This window comes from Haliaeetus albicilla, chromosome 2 (genome assembly GCF_947461875.1).
Source record: "Haliaeetus albicilla chromosome 2, bHalAlb1.1, whole genome shotgun sequence".
Taxonomy (NCBI): domain Eukaryota; kingdom Metazoa; phylum Chordata; class Aves; order Accipitriformes; family Accipitridae; genus Haliaeetus; species Haliaeetus albicilla.
This window is the reverse complement of record NC_091484.1, coordinates 47384148-47400953: the sequence shown is the minus strand read 5'-3', so window position 1 is coordinate 47400953 and position 16806 is coordinate 47384148.

The window sequence follows — 16806 nt, the reverse complement described above, 5'->3', positions numbered from 1 at the left end:
GAAAGAAATTCCTGAAGTAAGAATATGACTTGCAAATTTTTAGAGTTGAATAAATGTACTCTGAAATCATTCAGCCCAGCTGCATTCTTAAATGCATTCAGTTTTGCAAACAGAATTTTAACAGCAATGTAAATTACATTCTGAATAGCATAGTATCTTTAGCTGCAGTAATCCCTCTTAAAGCAAAGAAAACTTGTCAGAGTTTTTCTGCTTTTAAACATGAATGTACATTAATGATTTGTCATATAGAGTTTTTTCCCATAATTTTTAAAATTATCCTTGTAGGCATTACGCTGTTGAACATCCTTATTCACTGAAAACATTTGGAAAGATAAACAGCATAAACGAAGGAAATTCTTTAAAAAGTTTTCCATTAAATTTTCAGTGAGGTCGTTTTCTAAGAAAAAAATGCTGCTTGGAAACATTCCCCCATCAAAAGATTTCTCTTTCAGTGGACCATGAGATATGTGTGTGAATTCTTAGTAGTGTATTTTTCCAAAGGGATTGCTCTGCATTGTTTCTACACTAGGTGTAGTTACACGCTAATGAGCATTTTCATCTGCATTGTCTCAATTTAGGTGTGGGGCTTAGGTGTGTTTCAAGGAACTTAGAGGCTTATCTTTTCCTCATAGTCAAAGGGAGAAGGGTAGAAGCCTTCAGAGGGTGGGGAGAGTAAAAAGGGGAGGAAGAGATGTGGCACCTAAGTTAGATGTCTGAAATGAAACCAGGACAAATGGTTTAACCAGTGTCAGTGTTCAACCTGATGTCAATCACGTTCCCTGTATTTGTAAATATTTCCAAATATGCAACTTAAATAAGGTAAAACACAGACTGAAAGCCAATTTAAGTTTATTATGAGAATATTGTGATCAACAAAAAGCAGTTTATGAAAGCCTGTAAATTTGCAGGTGACTGTGCATTTGCTGAGAAGGTTCCTGACTTCTGGAAGAGATTGGAAAGTTGGGGAATGATTCACAAAGAGTAATGACTTAACTTGGTGAGTAACCTACATAACCAAGGATTCAGTTGGTTATACTTTGTCCTTATCTCTCTTCCAAAGTCCACAAGTTTTTTTATCCAGTGTAGGCAGAGGTGAGCCACACTGTTTTTTTAATCCTGATTTGAATGCAATCTTTCATGCAGTTCAGATGCCATTCTGTTTCTCATCTTTGCTTTGGTCTGCTTTTTGGGAATTAACATATTCATAAAATTTCTATCAGTATTGCTGAAAAGAACAAAAGCCCCCAAAAGATTCTCTCTCTCACCTCACATGGTCATTCCCCATTGATAATCAGAATTATTTTTTAATTTTTGAGGGATGAATAAACTCTACCCACATCATTATCAGGAGAAGTAGTCACATACATTTCATCAGGTGTATTCATATAGCAAGACATTTGTAACGTGAGCAAGGATGGTGAAACTAGTCATTAGTCTGGTAAGCTGGATTCTTCAATATTGCCATTTTAATGGAATAGACTCTTTTGTTTGGTAATACATATTCATTTCAACAGCAGAATCTTTTATTACAGCCATGAGAGATGGAATTTGGAGAGTTTTTTTCACATTTACACTTCAAGGAAGGTTCTGAGTTAAATACTGCATTTTTGTGGTGGGTTGACCCTGGCTGGACACCAGGTACCCACCAAAGCCGCTCTATCACTCCCCCCCTCAGCCGGACAGGGGAAAGAAAATATAATGAAAGGCTCGTGGGTCAAGATAAGGACAGGGAGAGATCACTCACTAATTACTATCATGGGCAAAACAGACTCGACTTGGGGAAAATTAATTTAATTTATTACCAGTCCAATCAGAGTAAGGTAATGAGAGAGAAAACCAAATCTTAAAACACCTTCCCCCCACCCCTCCCTCCTTCCCAGCTCAACTCCAGTCTTGATTTTCTTTACCTTCTCCCCGCAGCTGCACAGGGGGATGGGGAATGGGGGCTGCAGTCAGTTCATCACATGTTGTCTCTGCTGCTCCTTCCTCCTCAGAGGCAGGTCTCCTTGCACTCTTCCCCTGCTCCAGCATGGGGTCCCTCCCATGGGAGACAGTCCTCCACGAACTGCTCCAGTATGGGTCCCTTCCATGGACTGCAGTCCCTCAGGCACAGACTGCTCCAGCGTGGGTCCCCTGCAGGGCTACAGGTCCTGCCAGCAACCTGCTCCAGTGTGGGCTTCCCATGGGGTCACAACGTCCTTCAGGCACCCACCTGCTCAGCATGGGGTACAGAGCACAGCGGGGGTCAACCCACCACAAATTGCAATCCATATTTTTTCTAGAAAATTAGTTTCTTGCTTCACATTATGTAATCCTTTAAGGGATATATTTGAGAACCAATTTATTCTCTTTTGCCTAACTTTCAGAGTGGAATTTCCCAAACGAAAATAGATCAGACTACTTTGTTATCATACTCTGATGAAGACTTCCTTTCCTGAAACAATCAACTCCCTTTTGTTCTGTTTACATTCATGGGTCATATTGAGTAATGCCATCTGCTGACAGAAATACAGACGGGTGAGTCATACAATGCAAAAGCTAGGGCAGAAGATAAGAAATACTTATGTTAAGGACAGACTAAAGGCCAAAGATCCTGCCTCTCTCAAAGGCCCGAAGCTGATATTTAGGGAAAGAATGCATGAAAACTATAAGAATATATGTCTCATGTATCTGCAACAGTCTGTCTTTGAGGCACTTAATAGTGCTTAATAGTCCTTGATGGATTTTTCTTTCAAAATTCTTTTGTAGGATAAATCTTGTTTATTTAGATAAATCTGATAGGAATTTAGGACTCAGTACCAAGTGCATCTTGTGCTATTGAGTACCACACTGTAATCTTGTGTGTGAAAAATAATTCCTTTAGCTGTTTTTACATCGATTATAATTTCTTTGAGTGCCTCTGCCCCATCTTTTCTTATGAGAAACCGTTAGTTATTTATTGCTCATTCATTCATGAATTTCCAAAAGATATGTAAAACTTTTCACTATCCAAAAGTTATATCCATACTAGGAAAATCTCCCAGGTCCCTCTGTAGAATAATACCTCTTAAGACTACAAATTCAATAATGATCAAATCTGCCCTTTTGTCTTATGCGAAGTGAAAATCCTACTTACTTCCCTGCTTATGGATGGGCAGCGCAAAATGAGGCAGTAATGGTGTGAGAAGGATGAGAACAAAAGCAAGTTCAGTAAAACTGAAAATACTTTTTTGCAGGTCTTTATAAAAATTTGTCATCACATATACAAAGTTTTTTTCAGCAGTGGTTGCCTTATCTCTAACTAGATGTGCAGTCTTGCATAAGTAAAACAGCAGAGTTTTGGTTGATAACATCTGACCTTAAAAGAATGGTTGGGGTTTTTATTGATTTTTCTGCCTAGACTGCATTTACAGTGGGGATGATTAATTAATGAATTTCTAGTTCCAGAAAGAGATTATTGCTACTTAAACTGATTAGCACAGAAGTATTTTATGGCTTTCCAGCAATTAATCTTTATAGCTAAACTGATGTAGGAGTATCTTTCTCACTCTAACATTTCTAGTTTGTAAAGAAACAGTAGCTGACTGTTACTGATGTCAATGAAACAATAATACAGTTGTATCTGAAATGCAATGTATAGAATGTCACAGGACATTTGTATCATTTCTTAATAGGAAAATATATTAATGGCACTGTGAGTTACATATGGACCTCTTTGTCATATACTGTACAGGCACAACTTTGTGCATGTTGTTGTGTAGATAGTACAGTGGCTTGCTGCCACAATCTACTCATTTGGACAGTGAAAACGTACTTAACTGAGCTGCAATACACAATCTTCTCATCGCTGAGAAAAATTCCATGGATTGCTGGTAGCAATACAGAACAAGAGTATTTACAAGAAAAAGAAGCTTTTTGTGTCCTGAAAAATAAGAGGAAAAAGGAAAATAGGAGACACATTGAAATGTCACCAGGTTTAGTTTGAATAATCATGACTTGCTGCAGAGCTGTGTTACGTATACAGATTAAATGTGCATTACACAACACTGTTTGTAGGAACCGTGCTATATTGGATAACATCTCTCTATTTAAGAAAGAACAAAAAATTCCAAAAGGCTCTGCCCTTGGGAAACTGCCTCACACTGACCTAATTACTTCATTAAGCTTGGATTGAATGGTTGATCCTAAAGTAGATAAAGCTGGAAGCAGGAAAACAGAAAATTCTCCCTCTCTCCCTCTGGGAAGAAATGTCATTAGGATGATGCTTTGTATCATAAAAAAACAATCTTGCTGTCTGTCTCTGTTCAGGAAATTGGCATAGGTAACATGCATTATACTGTGCAGAGCTGAGATAATTAATGAAAAAAGAAATAGCCATAATCTTCACTTTGAAGAAGGTGGCTGCAAACAGGAAGAAATTTTGTGGTTTGTTTTTTTTTCTTCAAGTACAAAGGAAAACATGGAGAAAAGGAGAAAGCTGAAACAGGAGAAAAGGAAAGAGAAGCTGGGCTGTCAAAAAATGTGAAGTGTGAGGGAAGGAGTGGGGAAACTGGAAACTTTGAAGAAAAAACCTAAAATTTTAATCCCATCATAAATGACATAGGAAGGCAGTGAACAAATCTGAAGAGAAAAAAATATTTTTTTCCTCCTTTAGGGACAAAAATTGAAGAGCAAAGCAGAAGAAGAGCATGATACTTCTGTTGTCACTAACTATAGTGCAAGTCAGTCCCCAGTGAAAACAAAATCTTTCTGCTACCACTCCAGTATCCCCTGGGTGATTTGAAATCCCTCGTCAATTTTGGGATTAGCAGGATAGCAAAGGCTCTCAGCTTTCTCTCAGTGTGCCTGCAATGTACCCAGAGGGTGCAGAATCTCTTTCAAGATTTCCAAATCTTTTTTAAAGATTACTGAGGCTGCACCAAAAAATGAAATTGTGCCAGTGAAATAACTAGTCTTAGCTACAAAATTCTTCACCTTATCTCTGAATTGTTCAAGCTTTCCCTTACAGCCATGTGACCTTGATAAGCTTTCGTCAGCTGTATCGGAGAGACCCATACTGTAAAACCTGATTTTCACAGATATGTGTAACTAAATGAACTGTTAACCTTTGCTTTGAACTAAATCGATAGATTGCTATGATTATGGTCCCCACAAGAAGCACTCTTCTGAACTCTGGCTCATAAGATATATAAAAACAAAGGTTACAACACTGCAGTCCTAATCTCCCTAACACCACAGCAACTTGACATTCCTTTGCCTACATGTCCATATTTGCTCTCTTACCTACAGTGTTGGAGTGGGAGCTGACACTAAGGTCTCTATCTGTCATGATTCCCAAGCACATCTGGTCAAAATTTGGAATTTTTGTCTCATGAGAAATTTTGAAGTTTCCACAATTTTTGTTCAAAAATTGAAGCTTCATGAGAAATAAGAATACCAAAAATAAGTTTTCATGAGAGTTGTTTCAGAATAAAGATTCTTTTCAGAATCTCCAAACTGCATCTCAGATGTTATTTTTTTTTCTGTATTGAGAGAAATGTTTTAACTTCATCCCATACCATACTATATATGCTTACCACTCCCGAGATGTTAAAAGATGACACTATATAATAGTTCAAATAGTCTATTCTATCTTTAAAGCCATTAAAGACAGCTGCTATTCAGTGCTGATGAAACATCTTATCTGCTTTTATAGATCAAAGTGTATACTGTGACACTGACATAGCATGGCATTTGGATATTCTAAATAGATGGTCTTCGGATGACCCCTATGGATCTCAGATTTAAATTCCACTGGGAATTAAATCACATGATCCTGACTTTTTCTGGTTTTCAAATAATTGTAATACTCCTTTCAGAGGATAGGATCTTCCAGAGAAATGTGAAGGATTTTAGTGTAAGGTCTTCTTAACACCTGAATTGGCATTTTACTGGTGGTTGGAGAGCTCTGTGAAATAACAGCTTGTACATTGCCTTGCAGAAAGCTCTCAAATGTGGAGAAAAAATGGACAGTAAAATAAAAAGAGGCTGGATCAGTGGCTGAATTTTTATATAAAGGCTTTGCAACCATAGTCCTTAGGCTGGACAAATCTGTCTTGACTGAATTTCCCCCATAAGGGTGGTACTTTTGAAAGATCCAGGAAAAAAGAATTTAAGTTCTACAGGTGGAGAATAAACTTCAGTTTTGCTTCCAAGTAAAATTAACATTTTGAACACAGGCTGTATTTAGAAAAGTCCATGGGGTTAAAAATTGAAGGAATATCAAAATACCTTCAAGCCATTGCTGTACTAGCCACCTTCCTACTATATTTAGTATACCTAACAAGGACACATAACTCAAGGTTACATAGACTTTAAATAACATTACTTACATCTCAGATGCAAGTAAAGAGGAATTATACTGTATTTTAAATTTTTTATTCAGGAGTTTGCTTAGGTATCTGTGTAAGAATAACCAGTCACCAGACTCCAGCCTGGCTGGGTGTAATATTATTGCAAAGGGCTGATGGCTGAAAATGTTCCGGAAGAATGTGAGTAAACAACCATATTAATTCAACTTGTATAACTGTATATTCAGGATCCAGATGCTTGAGAGTGAACTATTAATGGCTGACTTGGCTTGTATATTTAATTGTATGTTGGATGTTTCATTCGCTGAACTCTGCTATCCATTTGGACTAGAGGCACAAACAAGAATAAGATACTTATTTTAATGTAATAAATGGAGAAAATGAATAACAAACATACTACAGTCTCCTGCTCCCCACTGTTTTCCAAGAACAGAAGTCTCCTGAGAGTAGGACACTTTTCTCTAATTTTCTAATCAGCCACATTTGTGGTTAGTTGAGCTGTTTCCGTTTGCTACCATTTATTTTTATTATCCTTGTTCCTCCATATAAGAGAGATATTTGGGGGGGGGAGGGAGGGTGAGGGGAGAGAGAGAGAGTTAAGGGGGAGAGACAGACAGACAAAAAATAGACAATATCATATTGTAGAAATCCTGGCTCCCTGATGTCATAGTTTTAGCTCCAAACTGGTATTATATCCTGAAAACCGACCTACTATTTTTTATTATATGAGTTGAGTAAAGTAAGGAATTTAGCTCAGTTGAGAAATAAAAAGCTTTCCGCTGTGACAAGCGTCAATGTTTCATTGAAGTATGCCCACTGTGTCCAATGCTACTTCATAAGATAAAGGCAGTATCATTGACAGAAGCTTTTGTGTTTCAGAAGTCAAAGAACCTCCCTGAAATATGTTTTAAAAATATGCCTTGTAAGATTTAGCCACAATAAGAACATTTAATTGCATTACTTCAGTACAAAAGGACATTAGCCAATGCACTTTCCAGTACTGTCTGTAGACATGGACATTTGCAACTTCATAACATTCCAGCTCTTGTAGAAGTAAATAAGTTCTGCATGATCCTTGTATAATTATTTTAGTACTCTGTAGGTAGCAAACATCATCAATAAATAAATAAATTTTTTTTTTGGTGGAAATTTGGGTGGATACAGGCTGCAATTGAGTCATTTGGACTGAAAGTTTCTTTTCCTTCACTTCCTGTGAAACTTTATGTTCGTTTTATCTGCAAAGTTATTTATGGGATGAGAAGCTGTCATGATTATGTGCTTACAGAAGTGCTCATGCCATAGGTATGCAGCAGTCATTAGAAACACTTTTGTGGGTTTGGGAACCATCCAGTGGGGACCAATAGGTAACTCAGAAAGAGAAAATAGAGATATGTTTGCTGAGTCAATTGCTTGCTAATAATAGTTCTCCCTGCTCTAGCGGCTTATCCCTTGCTTTGCACGTATTGCTGGTTAGGCTTGGGTTACACATAAACACAAATGTCATGACCCATGTCTGTCAAAAAACTGAGAAGATACTATCCTTGGAAATGTAGCTTTAAGCTCTATTTTCATAAATACAGGGAAGCAAAAATAGAATCACCATGGATAAACACATGGAGATGTGAAATCCTCTCTGAGCACAATGGGGCCCTGAGGCTGTAGCATCAGCCAAACCCTGCCTTTTGGTGTTTTGCAGGGCTGGTTACTACCTGGGCCCAAAATCCTGCGGCTGCCTGGGCATTTGTATAGAGATTTTTCTCTAAGGAAGGGCCTGATTGTAACGTGTTGTCGCATGATCTGGTTACATTATCAGCTCTCAGGAAAAAGGAGATGATATATTTGTGCTCTGAATTTCTAGTCAAGGAACAGTGTCCAAATGAATTAGGAATGACTGACAAAAGTTTAGGTAGGTAGATCAGTAGATCATTGATGCTTTGACCGATCAGTCACTGCTACATCAGAGCACCCAGAAAAAAATCATATGAACACCCACTGCATATGTATACAAATATCACACAAGTCTGATCATGAGTTCTCTGAGGCAGCAGACTTATTTTAGGTGGCACAAAACACGATGCTTAACCTGGAGGAGTGACAGGTTGAATGGGAGTTTGGGAGGACAAGAGTAATGATGAAATTAATAGATTGTCCTCAAAGAATGTCAACAAAATTGATACAACTCAAATAATACAATCTTATGTTGTAAGAAGCACAATACTCACCTTTGTATACAAATAGCACAATCCTGTCACATTACAAGAAAATCTAGTAGTACAGAGGCAGATCTAAAGAAAATTTAATACAAGTCTTACATCTAAGGAGTATTGAATTAAGGCAGATGTTGATGGGGCGTAGGACTGAGGTGCCTGAGAGACAAGTGCTGAACAGAAACCATGTTCAGCTGATTACTGTTATTGCATCTGCAGAGACATTACCGTTTTCCTTCCAGTTACTACTATGCAGACAGTTGCACGGAGTTTATTAAACAGTTTTCCAAGTCAATCCCAATTTATTAGTGTAAATGCAAAACTTTGGGATCTGGGAAAAAAACAACAATTCTCAGAGAGTGTCAGAATTTTGATCACAGACATCTTAAATGAGCAGGGGTGGGCATCTTCGAAGCTCTACCCTTGAGTCAAAATTAAAAGAGAAACTATTTTATACCATCTTGCGTTCTTTAAAACATACTACTGTCAAAAGAGATGTCTCTGATAGTCCCATAGGCACCTCATGCACAGCAAAGACAGCAATTTATCAGAATACTATGAGTAGTCTCACTGGCTCTTCAGTAGAACTTCTATGTAATCTTGTGCACGTCACTTCATCCCATTGATTTCTTTCTTCTGCTATGATTTTTTTCACCAATGTATTTAGATTGAAGGTACTGATACAGGAATCATATAATCATGGGGTCCTGATTACTACTGGAATGCCAGCAATTACTACCACCCTATAGAAAAGTCTCTGCACAGAGCACAACTTAACTGATAAAAAGGACTACTGGGAAGAAAGGCAAATTACATTTTAATATATTTAACTTTTCATAATATATATATTTGAAGAAATACATTATATATAGTGTTTATGTCAGTTATCTGTGCCATTTTCTAAAGACAGGATAAGGAGGTTGGCATGTTTTATAAGTGTGACTTTCTCTTTACAGATCTTAACCTTGTAATTTCAGACAAGTGCTGAGATAGCATGAAGTTTTAAGCCCTCCACACTTGGTGGAAAACTAGAAAACATTTTCATAAGTACTAAGATCCCAAGGAACCATTTGGATCATCTAAAATCTCTGATAATACAGGTCCTCAATTTGTATTCAATAACTGTTCCCAACAGTGTATCGCTGTATCTCTATTGTCCGTGTCAAACTGCATCCAATAAAATATTAAGTATATTGTTTGAAGTATGTCAAATCCTTTAAAAGGCATACAGTTTTGTCTTAAAGGAAGAAAAGTGTGGCTAGAGTATCATATTCCAGGGTAAATTAATCCGGAAGTGTTATGATGGTCACAGGGAAAGGGAGAGGCTTTTTTATTTTTTTTATTTTTAATTCAGATTTTTCTACTGTGTGTTTCAAATCCTTCTTGAAGGTGCAACAGCTTTCCTAAAGTGCGTAAGTGACAATGGAAGTATCTGAGCTACTATTTATTCTTAACTACAGACATAGTCCCTTCTACTGTGCTATAGCCTTACTGTCTAATGTACAGTTTTTAGCATGTACAGGTACTCATTATTTATTGTGACCCAGATCTGTGCTTCTTACATGTGAAATGCTTCATCAAAACTCAGACTTCTGCATCCTAAAGGTACTCTGCTAGCCAACTGAAATGGAAGTCACTCTTTCTGTAACAGTTATGAATTTATGTTTTTTCTACATCAGTTCAGTAACATTAGAGTCTTATAAGGGATGTATTGACTATGCCAACATTAGGAAGTGGCACAGATTGATAGGAGTGGATCTGTTGAGTAATTGGTCCCCTTATATGGTGCTAAGGACCTGATGCCCACATCACATATTTTGGGACTTTTTATTTCAGGCTATCTCTAGCCTGGTTCAGTGGACTGAATGCCCAGTAATGGCTGGACCACCAGCTCCACTCCTGGAACGTATCATTGTTTAGTTTCATCCAAAAGGAATCCAGTTTCAGAAGCCCCAGAAACATTGCTCACCAAAGTACATCAAGAGGGGACAATCAGGAGACTGACTTCAATACTCCTAATCTGAACAAAAATTACTATGTAAACACCAGTTTTCCCATTATATTTCAGGTACTGCAAAAAAACCCAAACACCTAGTTTCTGAAAACACGTGCTGGTAAGACAAATGCTGCGAGAGTTGCCATAAATCAACTGTCCATGCTAAAGAATCAAAATAACCTTTTCTAATATCAGAGAAGGCAGACTGCTTTCTGTGTTACTTACTTTTTAGCTTTGAAGAAGAAATAAACAGAGCATTAAGCTAGACTACCAGCTTCCCCAAAAGGTCATACCTGCCAGTAACATGTCTCGGGGGGGGGGAATTTCTCAGTAGATCATGAACAAACCTGTGCTGTAAACATCAAGGTCCCTTCAGATGTTATAACCGAAAACTGTTGGGGATTTTGTGGAATTATGAACTCCCAACAATAAAGGGGATTTTATGCCTGGCAGGTTAACAACACAGCACACTAGTGAGTCCCAGTAATGCCGCACTAATTGTGCTCTCTCTGGTCTATCCCTAAAATTCCAAAGATTTTAAGCTAAGCGCACTCCACCCTGGTCTGCAGCCTGCTTACATAGGCTGCTTGAAAATAGCCATACTACCTCTGCGTGTGATTCACATACATTAAGCAGCATCTGGCAGGGCCGTAGCTTCAAGAAAAATGTGAAAGCGAATGGATGGTTTGGTGATGGAGGCCTTAGACAGGAGTTAGGAAATCTGGATTCATCCTCTTGCTCTGCCACAGGGTTTCATGTGGATCCTGGATCCAAAACCTTAAAGATTTAAGATTTCTCTCATCCTCACACTAGAGCTTTCTTCACTTTTTGAAGAAAAATTTCCCGGACTTAGACCTTACCTACATCATCAGTCTCTGGCAGAAATAGGAAAGAATAAAAACCACTCTGCAAAAAGCAGTGTTAAGGACTATTTAGTACCACCACTCCCTAGGAGTGCCTTTGTATCTATCCAGCTTGACTTGGGGATATTGTCCTTTTTCAGAGGAGATTTTAAGCTGACAGTCTAATAACTCTTGACTTAAGGAATGCATGAATCTTTCCACAGGCCAAGAGGTGTAATTGGTTCATTTGGTTTATTTACAGCTCTGAAATGCTGCACCTACTGGTGGATAAGTCATCAGAAAACACTCATGGTTCATTGCAACCTTACATCCTTGAAGAGGAAATTCTCCTCACCGGGGCCATAATGGCAACAAGGAGGGAAGACTAGAAAAGATATACTGAGTTGTCCAGCAATTTAGTGACATGCAGAATATAAACCTATGAAAGGAAGGTATCATAAAATCATAGAATTATAGACTCATTTAGGTTGGAAAAAACCTTCAAGATAATCGAGTCCAACTGTCAATCATGCCCACTAAACCATGTCCTGAAGTGCCTTGTCTATGCGCTTTTTGAACACCTCCAGGGATGGTGACTCAACCACTTCCCTGGGCAGCCTGTTCCAATACCTGACAACCCTTTCAGTAAAGAATTTTTTCCTAATATCCAGTCTAAACCTCCCCTGCCACAACTTGAGGCCATTTCCTCTCGTCCTATCTCCAGCCACCTGACAGAAGAGACCAGCACCCACCTCACTACAACCCCCCTTCAGGTAGTTGTAGAGAGCGATAAGGTCTCCCCTCAGCCTCCTCTTCTCCAGGTTAAACAACCCCAGTTCCCTCAGGCGCTCCTCATAAGGCTTGTGCTCCAGGCCCCTCACCAACTTGGTTGCCCTTCTCTGGACATGCTCCAGCACCTCAATGTCTTTCCAGTAGTGAGGGGCCCAAAACTGAACATAGTACTCAAGGTGTGACCTCATTAGTGTCAACTACAGGGGGACGATCACTTCCCCGCTCCTGCTGGCCACACTATTTCTGATGCAGGCCAGGATGCCGTTGGCCTTCTTGGCCACCTGGGCACACTGCTGGCTCATATTCAGCCGGCTGTCAATCAGCACCCCCAGGTCTTTTTCTGCCAGGCAGCTTTCCAGCCACTCTTCCCCAAGGATGTATCAGTTGTCAAGGCTCCATTATCTGGACTGTCCCTTTCTAAGCCAAGGATGATGGTTTCGTCTTGACCAACAGCTAAATAGTTACTTTATACAAAGCCTGTCTTCTGGTTTGGCTTAGAAAACTAGAATTTCATTTATTTGTCCATCCAAAATTCTCATAATAAAAATTAATGTGATTTACTTTCTTCAACTTTACTGGGTGATTCAGAGACACTTAGGCAACTGCCACTTTTCTTAGTGTTTCAAGGATGCGTGTAGTTTGCTAGGCACATGGTGAAAGATGTTACGCAAAAATATTATTATAAAGCTAGAGCAGTAGCCCTTCTAGTCAGAGTGGCTAACCAATAGTTTTTTCTGCTGGAATATTTCAATTAGGAGAAAAAATGGTGCTAGGCTTGGACATCTCTGAAAGAGCTTTAGTTAGAATAGAAACAATACTGCTAAATTCTAGTAGTGGAAAGCACAAATGCATTAGAAATGTTGCACCTCTCATGTGGTTGCAACAGCAGAAAAAGTCCTTGCCTCCTACCAAGTTCTGAGACTGAGGCATAAGGCAAAAATGTACAAAATCCTTCTCTCTTGGACATACAACGACACAAACACTTTCTAGCCTTCAGCCAACACCTCCACCACAAAGCCCACTGTCTCCAGACAGGCTTTTGCAAGCTTTTCTGAAGTTTCCTTCTTTCCCTATTTCTCTGTTCAACTGAGAAGCTTCTTTTCTGCATATACAGTTGAGTAAAACAATATTAAGCAACATCTTTCCACATAGATCATCTGAATTGGCATTATACTTGGGGTTTTATTTGTGGAAGCATAGCCTTAGCTCTCTCTTTCAGCTACCTAAAAAGCAGGCAGAATTTATTAGTTCTGGTGAAAGATAAATCCAGTGTAGCTTCATTTTTTGTTCCAATAGGTCTAAAAGGGACACACCTAAATCATCTATTCAAACAGGGAGGAAGAGAAATAACTTAATAGATTATCAGTGATGAAAAATAAAACACTGATATATATGCAGTCTTTTCTGGAAGTGTTTCACCTTATAGTTCAGCTCCTGTCCAAATCACTTTTTGAGGGTGTTCCAAGCTGCACGGTAGTTTTCTTTCAGTTACCAAGGAAGGGCCATGTTCAGCATCAGCCTGAGAAGAAACTGCAGTTTCTGTAAAATTTGCTAGCTGAAATGTATTATGTCCCTACTATTCACTGTTTTCTGACACTTTCTCTCTTTACTGGAAAGTCCTGTAGCAATACTTCTAATTTTCAGTGGAGACAAAGGTAAATAAGATGCCCTATCTTACAAGTTTCTTAAATTATGGATTTGTTTTTCTGGAGGTTTTCCAGAAGGAAAATAATACAGATATTTTTAGCATATGCCTGAATGTAAGTACTGGACTACATTTCATATATCACAGGCCTGTTTTCTATAAACTACCTAGAAAAAAGGAGCACAATGCTTAATAGGGCGTTAAAACTCTATGATTATCGTTAACATTTCCACTATCCAAGCAGAGACTTGTAAATCCAGGATCCATACAACCCACAGTTTTCAGATCTGTGTTTAAATTTAACTGACATGAGAAGCTCTGCAGATTTCATTCGCTAGTGTCAATGCCATTTCCACAGCCTTTTGGTATCTGAATGAATAAGTAGCAGCCAATATTTGCATGTAGCTACAGTCTGGCATGCCCCATCTCAAAAAAACCTTAGCACTTTGATAGCTACATGTTGCAATAAAACTTCTTAAAATACTACTGCATATGGGGCCCTCCTCCCTTAAGACAGACCATCTTTGGCAAGACAAGCACTGCCCTTCTTGCACCAATAGTTCTAGCCAAACCTGTAGGCTTCATACACTATAGATATTTTTCCTTTATTTGGACAAGGTCTTTTGTCTAGAAATACTCAAATGTTTGAAAGCCATCCTAGGAAGAGTATCCCTTTTCAACATCTCAGGTACAAGTACCTGATAATCTGTCTTACTGTTTGCTACTTTTGCCTCATTTCTTATAACCTTACTCTAACTCCCATTTCCCCCAGAAACTCCGAGATCCTGATGGGATGCTGAATTTGATAGCAGCTGCCTTAGCCAACAAATCTGCTAGTCTCACACTGGCTGATTAAATAAATCACTTTCTTTAAAGTTATGTAGAAAAAAATCCATTTCATTATATAAGTGCTCTGTCAGAGCATCTTAGATATAACTCTGATTGCCAAGATGAACAATCTGGTCTTATGTTAGGACCAGTGATAGGTTTTAGCCAAATACAACCGTCATACTTCCAGTGCTTATATTGAACACTGGATTTATCACTCTGTGAAAGCAACATGAAATACAAGTCATATCAGGTGTATCTAGAAGTAGCCCTGGATCAGACTTTGAATTTTCAAGGACATCTAAAGAAAACAGCTGCAAAAGCAAGGACATCTGTGAAGTAGATTAGCTGGCTTAGCATGGGGTGCCTAAACACAAACCTTTCTAACATCCGTACCAGCCATCTGGTGTTCAGCCATTCTAGCCTGCTACTGATTGTCGCACACAAACCTGGATGATAGCCAGCTCTATTTAATCGTGCATTATGTCATAAACCTTCTGATCCAATCTTTTCCCATCTCTGCTAGTGCTTCATAACATACCACCACTGCACGTGTGGTGTGAGCATATAACAGTCAGCTCTGCAGAGGAGGTCCCGGACTATCATTTTATATGGATCCATCCAGCTCATCCAGACTGCCTCAGGACATATCTGTGGAATCTCACTGTTAACAGGAATGGTCTTCATTAGTGGTAACTAACTTGTAAGTTTGTTCAGTAGCAAATATAAACCTTCTGATTTTAGCATGCCACATATGGGCCCTGACAAATAAGTCATGCCAAGGTTGCTTTAGAGCCTACATTCCTATGTGTTCCTCTCTGGGGACTGGTGACAATGACTACAACAAATTAACGGTCTGTCTTGACAAGATGTATATTAATCCAAAAAAGAAGACAAAGGTTGCTTGAAATCACCCCAAAACAGCTTCAACAACTCATGGAGAATACTAAAATACATTTATACAACTGTGGCAACTCATTTCCATTTTCTTTGTTGAAGGTGCTTTTGCTTCCAATGCACTGCTACAGGAGTCCAGTTTTTGAAGAATGGTCTGAACTTTTTTTGCAAGCTGTGCAACTGATTTTGATCTTAGTTATACCAGTGTCATGTACACTAAAGGAGACTGGTAACAAGGAAGTATTAAAGCAGAGAGAATAGTTTATGGTAATACACTGGAGAAAAGCTGAATTGCAGTAAATGTAACATGTAACCCATTTGTCAGTCTGTTTACCTTGTACTGGACACAATCTTTACTTGTGGCTCCTATAAATGCATTTTAGCTGGTAGGGATCTCAAAAACAGTTGTAATAGAATTGTGCATGCATGTGTACCATTTAATGAGAATTTAAGAGAACAATATCACACAAAGAAATTAGCGATTAGCAAAGCATTAGCAAGATAGTACAAGGCAAGCATATTTAGTCCTTGTATGCCGGAAAACAGGAAAAAAAGGCATTCTGTCTCCTGCATACCCCTTTCTGCGCTCAGCCTGGATTGCCACATGCCTGTGTCTGTGATTTCAGGGTGAGCCAGGGAGCTGCCCATGTAGGGCTGACTTGCAGGTGCAATATGCTTCCCAGTTCCATGGGTTGTGGTGTCAGACTTGATGTGAGCATACATACCATCTGCACTTAGGGGAAGAGGGAAATAAGATCCAGAAAGATTTTACCAAGATATAAATTTCTGGTGGGAAATGGGCCTCTGTATCCCCAAGGTAGGAGCCACAATTGATCCTTACAGCAATTAAGATTTGGAGATATCACCTCATTTTATAGTCAGCCAGCCAAGTTAAGTCTGCAATCAAATTTAATGTGCAGTGCCGTATGAGCCTTCTCCAATTCTGGGATCTATAAGAAGCATCTCAGTATTATCAACTGTTATGATAATATTAAATCTTTTGGGAAATGGTCTGGGGAGCAGAAGGGGAGATGTTTCAGAAGAATGCAGAGGGAGACAATGATCTTTTCTTCTAATCACATTTGTAGATTTGTTCAGCTTGCTGCATGCTTCTTTTGCAAGCTGCATGACAGCATGCAAAATTGCCTTCCTTGTGACAGTTTCCTCCCCTCACACACTTCCCTTCCCTGACTCAGAGACACCAGTGATCCCAGACGTAAAGGAGAGCTAGTCCTTTCCAGCACTTTGGTGGGCAGGGAAAGGAGTGCCC